Source organism: Lichenostomus cassidix, chromosome 1 (genome assembly GCF_008360975.1).
Source record: "Lichenostomus cassidix isolate B80296 chromosome 1, HeHo_3.0, whole genome shotgun sequence".
Classification (NCBI taxonomy): Eukaryota; Metazoa; Chordata; class Aves; order Passeriformes; family Meliphagidae; genus Lichenostomus; species Lichenostomus cassidix.
Genome location: NC_139479.1, coordinates 108,218,534 through 108,232,463, shown reverse-complemented (window position 1 = coordinate 108,232,463; position 13,930 = coordinate 108,218,534). Strand labels below are relative to the sequence as shown.

The 13,930-nt window shown below is 36.8% G+C and overlaps 1 long non-coding RNA gene across 1 annotated transcript; it reads left to right on the top strand.

The window, feature by feature from the left end:
• The first annotated feature begins 1,472 nt into the window (after positions 1–1,472).
• Positions 1,473–13,930, top strand: LOC146445511 (uncharacterized). Its single transcript, XR_014852428.1, has 4 exons — positions 1,473–1,584; positions 11,782–11,973; positions 12,666–12,980; positions 13,812–13,930. It is a non-coding gene; the product is annotated as an uncharacterized LOC146445511 (long non-coding RNA).

The window sequence follows — 13,930 nt, the reverse complement described above, 5'->3', positions numbered from 1 at the left end:
TAAAATGAAACATTTAAGATAACCTAGTCAATATGTCTGTAGAAATCCTTGCAACTTCATTGCCAGCTTACATAAATACAAAGGCTGAAATTGGATGACCAGAACTCCCTAACAAAAATCTGTTTTGGTGAAATGAATTCAATTAATTATTTCAGAAAATTTCATGGTGTTTTTGGTTTGCAATTAAATATGCTATAATTACCAGGAAATTAAACAAAACCAATATCTTTGGCACTACTGATATTAACATTTTTATCAAGAATGTAGGAAAAGTGTGTATTAATAGATGCTATGAGCATGCTATAGAAATGAACTGTTTTATGGAGAGCTTTATGTTCTTTTTTAATAAGATGCTGTTTGATCTACTGAACTGCATAACTAAGACTTAAAGTTCACCATGTTTATTAAAGGGTTACTGTTTCCTTAACCTCTTATAAACGCCAAATGAATTACTTTAAAGTCTTCTCTATCCAGTGATACTCTCAGATAAAGTGCTGTGCAAGGTACTATAATTTGGACTTTGCAAGGTCATTTTTCCCTGAGTTTCAGTTCAGGTCCTAAATGCAGCATCTTCCACTGATTTTAAGAAGTTTTGTATTCGATGTAATGTCTTCAGTGAAACTCGTGGAAAAACTGTATGTGAGAAATAGAATTCAGAACCACATTTCTGACACCAAAAGTAATAAAACTAAAAAGAATATGATTTTAGAATCTCTGAAATAGAGGGGAAGAGGATAAGAAAGATTTTAATCTTTCATTTTTAATCTTTCTTAGAAGACTTTAATTAGAAATAAAAGTTGGAAAAATAATTTTTATTTATTATCATTATTACTAAAATGGGAAAGAATAGCTCATAATGATAAGGAAGAAACCTGCAAGAAAAGATTTATATTTAGTTCATTTTCCTATTGTGGTTGAAACCTCAGCTTATTGAGATTTTGTCCAGGAGAGTGTTTTGATTGTGCACCCTTGCCCCTCTCCATCCCCACTTGTATACTTAAAATTTCCAAGACTTCTACCTGTAGACTTTTTAATTAATATATAGCCTTACATTATCACAACTACTACAGTGCTTACATTTATTAGACATTTACATATGGTTTTGTGCTGCAGTGTGCTTGTGTCAGCTTTCAACTTAACAGGAATTGCAAATTTATTTCCTGCTTGCAGGGTACATTTTGCATAAATGGTATGTTCACTGGATCTCTAGGATCCATCACCTAATTATTTTATTCCCTGTTTTGTGTTTGTTATTATCCAGATCAGCATCCATGTGGTTTGTTGAGGTCTCCTTTCTGGCAGTTTAAGGGTAATAATTCAAGCATTTGACTGTGTATTTGTCCACCCAGATGTGTAGACAGATTATGCATCAGTGATGGTGATGATAAACACTTAGTGAGTGACTTACTGGCTTTTTGATTTTCTTCAACTTTTTATCTACTGTGTGACATTTTACTAGCTCTTCTTTTTTAGGTGATTACTCGATCTCAAAGTCACACACTTTGAACTGAATAAAAAACAGTTGGAGTTGAGATAGCAGCAAGTGGAGACAAACCTAAGGCAGCACTGCTCCAAGTAGCTCAGGTAAGATTTGTTCCTATGAAATAAAGAAAGCATCACTGCAGTCCTGTAATTTGCCTCTTCTGTTCTTTCTGGTGTTCAAGTTGTGCCACAGAGGATTTAAGGTGTAATGTTATCCCAAGGAGAGGCTCAAGCAGCACCATTCCCATGAAGCCTCAGAGAAATTCACTCCAAGGGGTGCTTTGAGCTCAGGGGTGCAGAGCTGAGGGGAGAAGAACCATCTTAGCTTCTATCAGCAATCCTGGCTGACTTCTAGAGAGACAGAGGCATTTTCTCAGAGACACAAAACAAAAATGCAAAGAGGAGGATTAAAGTATAATTTTCAAACAGAGAAGATAAAAAATAGAGCCTGGAGTGCATAGTCTACTGGAAAATCTTTTAAACTCTTTTAAAGCTTAATCTAGCTGAATTACACCTCCATGTAATTAGTCACACTTCCAGCAACATTATTACACATCCACTTTGGTTTTGTTTTTTCTGGTTGATGGGTTGGTTAACAGTGGTTGTTCACCACCATGGCTCTTTCAGCTGGTCTTGCACAGAGCACTCAGCTCTTACTTTATGCCTTTCTCTTCCTGTGTGAAGTGACAAATGGCTGAGCCAAGAGATCAAGCCCAAGGGCAGGGACGAGTGTGAAAAAAGCAAGTTTATAGCTTTGCACCTCAGGAGAGTAGAGTATGTCCTCCTAAATGGTGTGCTTAGGAGAGTCACCTGGGGATAAGGCCCTGGAGGGAGGAGGGACACAAGGAATCTGATTAGTAGTCAAGGACCTCCTCCCAGCTCAGGGGAGTTTTCTTGCAAAGAATGAGAAGTCATGCAAAAATGCCAGGAGACCTCTGTGGATAAAAAAAGTTGCTTCTGGCCAAACTCAAAGGCAAAAAGGAAGAATGCAGAGGGTGGAAATAAGGATAGGCAATGTGGGAGGACTACAGAGACCTTGTCCAAACATCCATGGCGGGAGATAGGAAAGCTAAAGACCAAATGGAAATAAAGCTAGTTAGGGATGTTAAGGACAATAAGAAAGGCTTCTACAAGTGCACAGGTGATAAAAAGAAGATCAGGGAAAATGTGGGTCCATTAACAAGACGAGGGATGTGGTTACACAGGATGTGGAGATTGCAGAATTACTGAATGCCTTCTTTAGGTTGGTCATTAGCAGCAACTGGTCTGTGGGAATCCCAGGACCTGAGGGAGAACCTTCTCAAGAATAATTCATGCTTGACTTACTTAAGAAACTTCTAAATTAAATCACTGGCTTGGTAGATGACCTCCAGGGGCCCCTTCTAATATCAGCCATTCTGTGAAGCCATTGCAAAGATTTGGTGAATCTGTAAATGTAAATTAAGCATTATTTTCAGTGTAGAACTCTTCCTGAAGAAACTTGTTCCTAATGATAGCAATGGTGCACAAGTAGAATTTGGGGAGAAACAAGGGCAGTCCCTTTTGGTGGGAACTTCCCTAGAAAAGAGCTTGCCAGACCTGAAGTTGTTTTCTGCCAGAATGACTAGGTGTGTTTATAGAAGTGTGTGATGAAAGCTCAGAATAAATTGTCTACCTGTAAGTTAAGGTAAGGATTGAAGTTTTGATGGGAATTGGAATGAAAATGCCTGAAGATGCTCAGGTTCTAAGACTGAAGAACTTGGTCTAATCACAGCAAAGATCTGGGTGTAAGAGAGAGAAAGTGCAATTACTGGTTCCTATAAACAAGGGATACTGAATCTGAGTTATTTTTGTTGAAGCTTGTCCTGCACCATCAAGATTTGAATTTGCCCAGATCAAATACAGTTAATGTTTTATGGAGGAATTAAGAAATTAAAGGATTTTTTTTTTTGCTTGCTTTAGAGGTTTGAATTTTGATGATGCATCATCAAGTAGGACAGAAAATGTTGATATTTACATCAGAAAATACCAGCTTGTCTATAAATTAAGGTTGAATGACAAGGAACATTTCCTTGCTACTACATGTCCACTGCTATATCACAAAATTGAACAAAGTGGGCTGTGCACAGCTAAAGTGAGACCTTGAAAACTTAGATAAGCTTTCTGTTCATCTTAAAGCTTTGGCAAAAAAAGAATGAGTTAGAGAAGACATTTCATTTAATAACTTAAAATATGAGGAAATACACAAGTATACTTCTCTAGGATCACAAAATGTCCCCAAAGTATAAAAAGGTGCTTTATGCCTATGGTAAAATTGCATTTTTTTGTGAAAGCTGCAGATGAAATGTTAAAGACAGACTAGCAACAACTGTATATCCTTTCATGTTTCCTTCTTGCATATTTATTGAAAATTAAGGCAGTCAAAATTAGAGGAAACTAATTCTACATGTGAGTGTCTCTTAATCTGTATAAAATAAGTCATCATAGAACATTTCCTTTAGCTTTACCCTCAATTTCCTTCTTTCATTGCATGGTACCAAGTATGTGATTATTGCATTATGCTTCTAGTTCAGAAAATGAAAAAAAAATCTTATGCACTCATAATCCACAAGAAATAGAAATTCATAGATTTCCTTATCCTCTTGGAAAACAGCATAAAAGGTCTGTCACAAGTCACTTCTGGTTAACAAATATTTTTTCCTTCCCTTTTCAGATTGAATGTAGGTTAATCTCTTGTTATTTATCTGTACTGAAGGTATCACACAAAATTGCTGGAACTGCTGTCATAGTGAATATTGACAAGCTGAAATTGTGTAATGATAGAAAAGATAACTTCAAAAGGAGATATTTTTCCTCCTAAAAGCAACAGGCAGTTCATTGCTACTGGTAGTCTGTGCTTTGCCCAGAATATTTTTAGCTGGACTCTTTTCTTGCAAGGAGGTTTGCCTTTTACAATTGTTCTTGGAAATTCCCTAATTTTGTGAAATATTTTCCTTAGCAAAGGTAGCCTCAAAAAAAGTTAAAAAATTTATACTGTCAACATCAGATCAGGTTTCTGAACCAAAGGTAATTAGAAGAGAAATTGATTTTTCACATAAAAGACCATCAAGGATTTCCTGTTTAAAATACCATCTTTGCCAACCTTCAACCCTTTGGGGCTGGTGCATGTCATATTTGTGCTTTATTCCAAGTTTTACACAACTTTTTCATCTGAAAAGGCTCAGCTATTCTTTGCTCTGAGGGCAAGCCAGCACAGTGTTTTTGACGTGGTAGAACCTTTTGAGGATGTTGAAACATTTTGTCATAAACTTAATCAAGTCCTCAAAAATTCATAAGAACTAGAACTAAGATTGCCTTATGGCTTCAGTTTAGTACCCCTGAACAAACCTTTTGGGGTGTAATTTTCAGTGACATTATTACAGGTGATGGAATTTTTCCAGATAACCCCTTTTGCACTTTATGCCCTGGAGATTAATCTAATCAGTGTGACAGTTTTCTGTGTGTGTAATGGATCATTTGATGGATTTGGAGGATCACACTGAGTAAAACAGGATTTGCTGGAAGGGAATGAAAAGGTGAGACCAAAGAAAGAAGAGGTCCACGAAGGCATTGCTTACCATTACATGGTGTTAGAGCATGCACATGGAGCACAGGACCTCACAGGCAAAAAATGAAGATGTTATTGCTTCTGTAAGTTGTAATTCAAAGTGATTATGGGTCAATTTGATCTGTTGAAGTTAGAATTGCACTGATAACAAAAAAAAAACAACCCTGAACAATGACTGGGTGAGGAACATGAACATCAATGTTTGCACAATAGAAGATAACAGGGTTATTTGTATAATGTATACTGAAATTTTGTCTTTCTGAAAAAATATTCTGCAGTGGTGACAGGATTAGCAGAACTGAGCAGGCTGGGTGACAAATTCAAGTTGTATAGTTTTCTTTTGACCTGTGGTCATCTTGGGCAGCTCAGACAGGAGGAAGAACTTGCACAGAAATGCATGTGGGACAGTGACAAAAGTACTGGGCAAAATGGAGCTGGAAGAGCATTCGCCATATGCCAACATTTGTTCCTTTTAAAAAGTAATAACACAACACTTACCCACTAACTGTGAGTATTCAACTCCTGTTCTTAGCAGGACTGCAGTGGAACTCAACAATGCCCAAGCATGTCCTCAAGCCTTCATTAAAATTTCATTTGGACAGCAGGGCCCCCTATGTCAAAAATGAGGTGGCAGAAATGGCTAAATAATTGCAGCTGGGGGAGGGAATGCAGTACAGATGCATCTTTAATGAAGAGAACAGGATGCAGTCACACTCAAAAGGCATTTCCAAATGAACAAAAAGCTAACCAGAGAAGTGGCAGCCACATGCTTCAGAACACAAGATGCCAGGTATGTATCTTGGTAAATACAGTATTGGTAAATACTATTAGAGAGATTAGAGATGTGTGCATGCAGAATAAAACCCTCTTGACCATATCCCTTTGTGTAGTGTGGGGTCTGCTAGGTTTGACCACTAAGGTGGTGGATAAGCAAAGGGCAGGGGCACAGTTTGAAATAGCTAGGTTTCTACCAAGACTAAATTATATATACTGTTAAATTTAAATAGCACTGTGGAGCTTTTATTTACTTTCTATTTTTTTTAAGGAGCACTTGGGCACTTGCTTTCCAGCTTTGCTTCACTGAGCACATTTAGAGGTCTGTGAGCTGCTTCTATCACTGATGAAGGATGTTTTGATCTTTGGATAGTAGTTCTTCCTGCCAGACTGTAACACACTCCAGTTCACTCGTAAAGTCTGTAGAGACATATCTCGTAAGTTCAGAGAAGAAAAATACTTTTAGTAGCCAGACAGTCCTTCAATGCTGGTGGATTAGCTTTTTATTCAGCGTCCATATTTCCCCTCTGTTACTTCTTTCCTTGTGTGCTGGTTTTGGCTGGAGTAGAGTTAGATTTTTTCACAGTGGCTGGTATGGAGCTGTGTTTTGGATTTGTGCTGAACACAGTGAGGATAATGGAGACGTTTCTGTTATTGCTGAGCAGGGATTGCACTGAGCCAAGACCTTTTCTGCTTTTTGTACTGTCGCATTGGCAGGGAGGCTGGAGGTGCCTGGGAGGGTGGGAGGAGACACAGCCAGGACAGGTGACCCAAACTGACCCAAGGGATATTGCAGAGCACATTCCAGACATCCTGCTAACTGTATAAAGTAGGGGGAAGAAGAAGACATTTGGAGTGATGGTGTTTGTCCAAGCCACAGTTACCTATGATGGGACCTTGATGTCCTGGCAATGGCTGAACACCTGGGAAGTGTGAAGGGTTTCCTTGTTTTGCTTTGTTTGGTGCATGGCTTTTGCTTTCCTTATTAAGCTATGTTTATCTCAACACTTGAGTTTTCCAGCTTTTACCTTTCTGATTCTCTCCCTAATCCCAGTGGTGGGGAGGGAGCGAGCAGCTGCCTGGCACCTGCTTGCAGGCTGGGGTTAAACCATGGTTAAACCATCCTTTTGATACTATGGTATAAATTAAATATCTGGATCAAAATTTCAGGACACCTAAACTGGACCGGGAGTGAAAAAGTCAGAAAGGAGAGCATCAAACAGCAACATTCCACCGATGGATAAAATCACTAGCAATTGAAGGCACTAAACAGACATTGAAAAACACAGATAGCAATTGGATGTTTGCTAAAAACTAAATTTGTTTTGATTCCTTCCTTCATCTTCTCTCTAAAATGTAAGGCTGCTTTTCCTATTGAAGTAACTGGAAACATCAAGCAATCAAAAACTTTCTTGGAGAACCTGGCATTCCTCAATCCTTTAACCAAGCAGTGCATGAAAACTCCATTCCATTTCCAGTTCTACTTTTACAACAGGCTGCAGTTTTGTACATGCAAGATATCGAGCAATCATTTAGGAGGTCAGATGGGTCCATGAGCAAGTGTCAGCCCTAACAAAGCAGGCAGGACTATGGAGAACATCTGGGAACAGCAGGGCTTGCAGGAGAGCAGAAGGGCTTGCAGGAGAGCATCTTCATGCCAGCTTATATTTTGGGCTCTGTCTGCTACTAGAAGTCGAAAGTAGGTTTTCCTTGGCACTGTGAACATTAACAAAAGTCTCTTGTTCTCTCTCACAATCTTCAGAACAGGAAACATATTACTTGGGCAGCTGAAATGGTCTCCATAGCAGCTCACCCTTGCATTAGGTTGGTAGGGAATCTAATTTGCTTCTCCCTTCACACCATCTCCTCGTTACGAAAACAAGCTATACTTTGGAATCCATCATGCTTCTATCTGCAGCATAAAATCACTGATGCTATTTTAAATATGCCAAGGGGATAACATTTTTCAGTTCAGTAGGGATGCTGCATAGGTAAATCCTGTAAATTATTATAAGAGATTTCAAATTATATCAGTCAAGGATATAAATCCATATAAAGTAGGAAGTGGTTTTTAAAAAATTAATTTGAAAATGGGTTGCTCATTAAATTTGGACCAGGTTCCTTTTTGCTGTCTTCAACATGAGTTATGTGTTTCCCATATGGAGGACTATTGGAGAAACTAAGGCTGTGTAAGGAACATGATTATTTAATTTAGTAATTTGATTTATATAAACTCCAAAAGAAGTGTGATACCCTCAACTCTGATCATAAAAGGTAAAGCAAGCAATACCCAGTCCCAACCATTAATATTTTCAGGTAAATTGCACATTACATACAGAATAATTTGCAAACTGTAATTATTTTTTTAATATTTATGTGATTTAATCTTTTAGATATTTTACAATTTTTACTAAAAAGTAAAAGTAAAAGTTGATAGAAAGAAAGAAAGGGGAAGGAAAGAATATTCTTTAGTGGAACTTTGTATTTTCATACAATGACATTTGAAAAGTACTGATTGTCTATAATTTCTTCTTTATCTCAGAAAAATTTGAAATGGACATTTTAATTAGGTGCACTATAATTTTTTAATTATACAAGTACAACCAAAAATATTTGCACTATAGCAACAGACATTATTTCTTCGTATAACAGATACCTCCTGTTTACTAGAATTTAGATTAGATGATTTGAAAACACAGTTAATCATTAAAAATTGGAGAATTATTTTTCAAAGAAAATTAATGACCTAATGGTATCTATGAAACTGCGTTGGATTTAAGAAAAATACTGCTCTTTAGAAAGAAAAAAATACTTGATAAAGAGAGAGATGGGAACTCTTCTAGTTGTAAAAGTCAGTTTGCTTTCTTAACTTTTTAAATGAGGATTGCCATTTGAAAAAACATCCCTGCAACTTGGGCTGAACATACTTGGATCTGCTGATCTATATTCAGTTTTGTGCAGCAGATGTTGTTCCACAAAAAAGGTTGGAGTGTGGATTGGCATTTCTGAAGGAGAAAAACAATGGGCTTGATTTTCAGGAAAAAAGGCTTAGCTGAGTTTAAGCTATGCAGGCTGAAGTGCAGTGTTCAATTTATGACCTATTTTTAGGAACAATATATCACTTTCTGTAACAGTGACAGATACACACACATATATATCATTTTACAGGGAGGAAACAAATACTTTAATTTTTCTTTGCATCGTAGCAGTTTGAGGAACAAAACACAATAATATCTTCCTTTCATCTCAGTTTGAAAGTTGCTGGGTTTTGGCAGGAGAAGGAACCTCCTAGGCTGTAGATAAGGGCTTTGCACAGCACATATCATCACAGCAAAGGGACTGGGGGAATAGATATTGTGAAACTGTATTATTCTTGAAACTGTGAGTCTGATGTGTTGTGCAAACACCTGGGTGATGCTCAGTAGTGGATTGCAGCAGGCAGAATTCATTCCTCAGCCTGTTGGGTGGGAATATTAGCTTTTACCATGTCATAGAGGAGGAAGGCTGGATCTGTTCATTGATTAACCCATCATGGGATTCTTTAAACTGATGTGTCTTGTATCCTCTTTACCCTCTGTTCAACTCAATCTTTTCAGCAACTGAATTCCAAAATGTTAAACTGATTTTAAGGCATTAGGAAAAGGACATGGTTACAAACTCAGGAAGAAGTGTATTAAGGAATATGCCATTGCTTCATTCAAGGAGAAAAAGGAAAAAAAAAACAACCCAAAAAAGATGGAAAGTTCATTTAATGCAGTCATGAGTTACAGAGTTGGTTTCTACCCAAACAGCAATTTGGATACAACTCAAAATATCTGAGGCATTGTAAAAATTATTTTGAAAATCAATTTGCTCAGTAGATTACCAGCTAATTAAAACAGCACCAGTTTTCATCCAGCCTGGTGGGGGTGTGAAGAGGGGAGAAAACTATCCAAAATCCATATATATCTATTTTTGTATACTTCAAAGAGAGGCCTAGTTATTTTCTGAAGGGAAGAAATTAGGCTTAAAAAGAAGTCCCAAAGCAATGGTAAGAATGCTGAAGTTTATGTCCAGGGTTTTTGACTCTCACTCTTTGCAGACAGGTGAAAGAAACTTTCCTAAGAAACATGATTTGTTATTAATATTTCCCCAAATGGAGAAAAAAAAAAGAGTCACAGTAACAAGCATTTATTTCTCCTCACCATATTGCCCATGCTCTGATAATATTGTTTTATAGTGCTGTGTTGGAAGAGGGTACCAAATTAAAAGAATGTATGGTCACTTGTCTAAAAGCCCTTATTGCTGAATTTTTGTTTGAATGTAAGCATAAGAAGATAAATTGGATGAATGCTTCTGGTGAACTGAGTTATCTTACCACAACTAGTCCTGTAGCATGGCGAGGGTTAAGGAATGTTAAACAGATGATTCATTTATCTTTTCCAATTCATTTAAACTTAAACACCTCAGGTCTGAAGGTTATGCAGATGACAAGGACAAGGTTATGCAGATATACACCTTTGTCTCCACGAAACCTGGAAGCTGCCTAAAATAGCAATTCTCTTCGACCTTGCCTCTGTACAATGGCAAGAAATGATTTTTAATTCAAACTTGCTGGGTTCATTGTGTTTTTTCTGACTAATGGGTCCTTGCTGTCTGTGCAAGTCTGAATGCAAATATAAAACTCACTAACAGCCCAAGTCAAATATTGATCATTTCTTAACCTGACTAACAAGGGGAACTTTTCTATTTCTGAAATATTAACAATGAAAATCGATGTGGTTTCATATCTTTGGGGAAATGTCCTCTATTGCAGCTAAACACCTTTGAATTGGTGATGGTTAATGTATCATTATGTTAGTGTATAAAAACCAAGGTTCTAACCCCGGGTGCCACAGGTAAGGAAGTGCTGGTCCTTACCTGGTCATGTCCAAGCTGTAGTGACCAAATCAAAAACCCTCTGAATTTTTTAGGGATTGGATTCTTTTAATCTATCAGTTTCTTTGCCTGTAAAATGTTATTCATGATAATGCTTCCTTAATTTAAACCAGAAACATTATCAAGCAAAGTTGATATTCTGAGAAGTGCCTTGAGATGCCCAGGTGGAATAGTGTAGAATTGCAGAGTTATAGAATACCAAAGTCAAAATGCAGTTTATTGCTACCATCTGTCTATGTCATCAAAGTTCTATTGCACCTTACAATGCACCCACTCATGCCTTACTAGAGGAGGATTCAGCTTAGTAACTGAATATACAGATTTCACAACCTGTACAACAATCTGCACAACCTGCAGAAAATCAGGTATAATCAAACCATTGCTCTTAAGATCCATCTCAAAACCATAGTTAGCACTTTGGGAAATGCAACAACAAAAACCTATAGCTTTTAAGATAATACTGTTGGAAATAAATAAGTGGGGGCCTGGGGGTTATTTTATGTAAGTAGAAAAATGTGGATGTATATAGGAAGAGCAAGTATATTTACCATGAATACACTGCATTTTGTACAGAATTATCATTCAGATATGTAGCTTACTGTAAAATTATTGCCAATACTGGTAAAACAAAATAGGATAAACACAACAGTAAGAAATGATACTTTTTCCTTGGGCGAGGAAGATTGTAAGTGCTGTGATAGATGTTGCCCTGTGACCATAAAAGACAGGCTTTTATAGTCTACTTTTAAAGATCAACATGTTTGGATTATATTAGTTGAAAGAGAAGAACTATATCCCAAATCAAATAAAACTCCACAGAGAAAGTTCTGCTTGCTTTCTTTGCTCTTTTTTTTTTGTTATGTGTCAGCTGCAAAACCTGTCTTTCATTTGAAAAAGTCAGTGTGAGCCTGATATATTTCTATAGGTACTACTTACAGCCGTCTTAGAATAGAAAAAAAAAGAGAAAACAAATATCCATATGTTACCTTATTACCTTTTCTTTGCTCATTTTCTAAAATCAGTATAGCTGACTGCCAGTGAATAATTTATGAAGGAACAGAGATTGAAGTTTCTCCATGTTTGGCTCATTAATGCAAGTGACCCTCACATCATCTGAGCTCTCTTAACAGAAACAGAACAGATAAAACTGGAAAGAAAGTGGCATACAAAGCTCCAGGCATTTTGGAGAGGTCCTGTTTACAGAAGAGTTATAGGTAAAGTATCTTCTCTATTTGCTATCTTGACTTTTTGATTTATGTCTTAGACCAGTCACATGTCAGTGCTTTCATATTCCTCAAAGAAGTTGAGGAAAAACTGTATGACTTTATACTAATTCAGTTATTGATAAATAGCAGATTTTATTTTTCCATTTTTATTAAGTAGGTGTTGCAATGCTGGCTTTTATACCCTCTGAATACTTTAATTATCACATATTTATAAAGACTACTAAGTAAATATTTAAATGCACCTTCCTCCAAATTATTTATATGATACACTCTATGTTTTGCAACTTATACAGCTGTCAAAAAAAAAAAAAAGTTATTTAGCTAAACTATTTGACAGGAAGAAATATATAAAACTTCCAAGTACCATAACATTAAAACACAGTTAATGATGAATATTTGAAGTGAAACAAAGAACACAGATTTAGGATCAATCCAGCTATGGCAGATATGCAAAATCTGATTGGGTTTTTCTCGTTCCTGCAGTTTAATCTGTTATTCTGTAAATAGCACCATTCTGTAATGCTCAGTAAGCCTTCTGCTGGCCCTTGAATATTTTCAGATAAACTTTTCCAAATCACAGCCTTGATAGACCTAAATCACATTAAATATAATGTGTAATAATTTTTGATAGCTTGTTCTAAGATGATGACTGTGTGTGTGTGTGTTTTTAACAAACACAGGTGGCTTCTGTGAGAAGACACCAGGAGCTAAAGGTGTCACTGATTTTCAAAATTTAGGAGATGATTGGGAGAGTGATGGCAAACCACAGAACTACAAACAGAAGGTCAGCATTACCAGGCTCTGACCAACAGGAATAGTAAGAGAGTTGCTGAGACTGAGAAACTACCAAGAATGCTGGAGCAAGAAATAATAGTCTGGAAAGGCTCAGATTTCATAAGCATTTTTATGACTTGAGGATGCAGACTGAAAGCAGAAGTACCAGGAATTTGCTGCAAGTCATGGAGTCTGATCCAGCCGGATCTCCAGGAAAATAGGTGAGGTGTTTATTATAAGTGTTTAAGGAGAATGTCTGTAGATGTGGGCAGATAAATTTTGCAAAATGTCTCCCATCGTCCTCAGGCACTCCAAGTCTCATTATTTCCGAATCCCTGAAATAATCTAGTTCTGTTATTGAAATTTTCTCTGAGTTTCCAATCATGACTTTCATAGAGTCAGGAGAAGTTTCATCTCACACAGTCTTTGCAGAAATGGCCAACTCCAAAGTAAACTGTGTCTTTGAAATAAATAATAAAGATTTCAGCACTGGATTTTGAATATGATTCAAGTTCTTTCAGATGAGCAAATTAGAGAATGGAACAAGTTCAAATCGGTATATTCATCATAACTTTAATACTTTGGTTAGGAAAGGAATTAGCCATTAAACATCCATTTAAGTATTTTGTGTGCATGTGCATGATGGCCAAGTTATTAAGACTGTATAAAAACACAAAGAAAAAATACAATTCTTTATATGAGGAGAGAGATTAATCCATACTCTACATCAGTTTGGGGCCTATTATATATAGAAATGGAAGTGCTCTATTCAGCTTGGGTTGAGTTGCTCATAATTCTTTTAAGACACTAATTAAATGTCTTATATCCAGTAAGTAATAGAGCCTGCTGCCTCTGACAAATGGAGTTTTGGCCAAAACCTATCGAGTTCTTTAAAAATATCTGAAGAATGGGAGCACTACAATACATTGTATAGAAACCTTAAATCTAGTTTCAGGGAGGGGAAAAAAAAAAGAAAGTATACTTTGATGAACTTATGAAAGGAAAGATCTATTGCAGGATGAAAGTCTGACCTTCTGAATTCTGCTTTGCAGGACCTGTGATGTGGGTGTCATGGCTTAACCCCCCAACTGAAACCAGCTCAGTGGGGAAGGTAAATTTCCTTGCTTAGAACATTAATTCTGCTTTAAACAATATATATAAGTAAAAGATC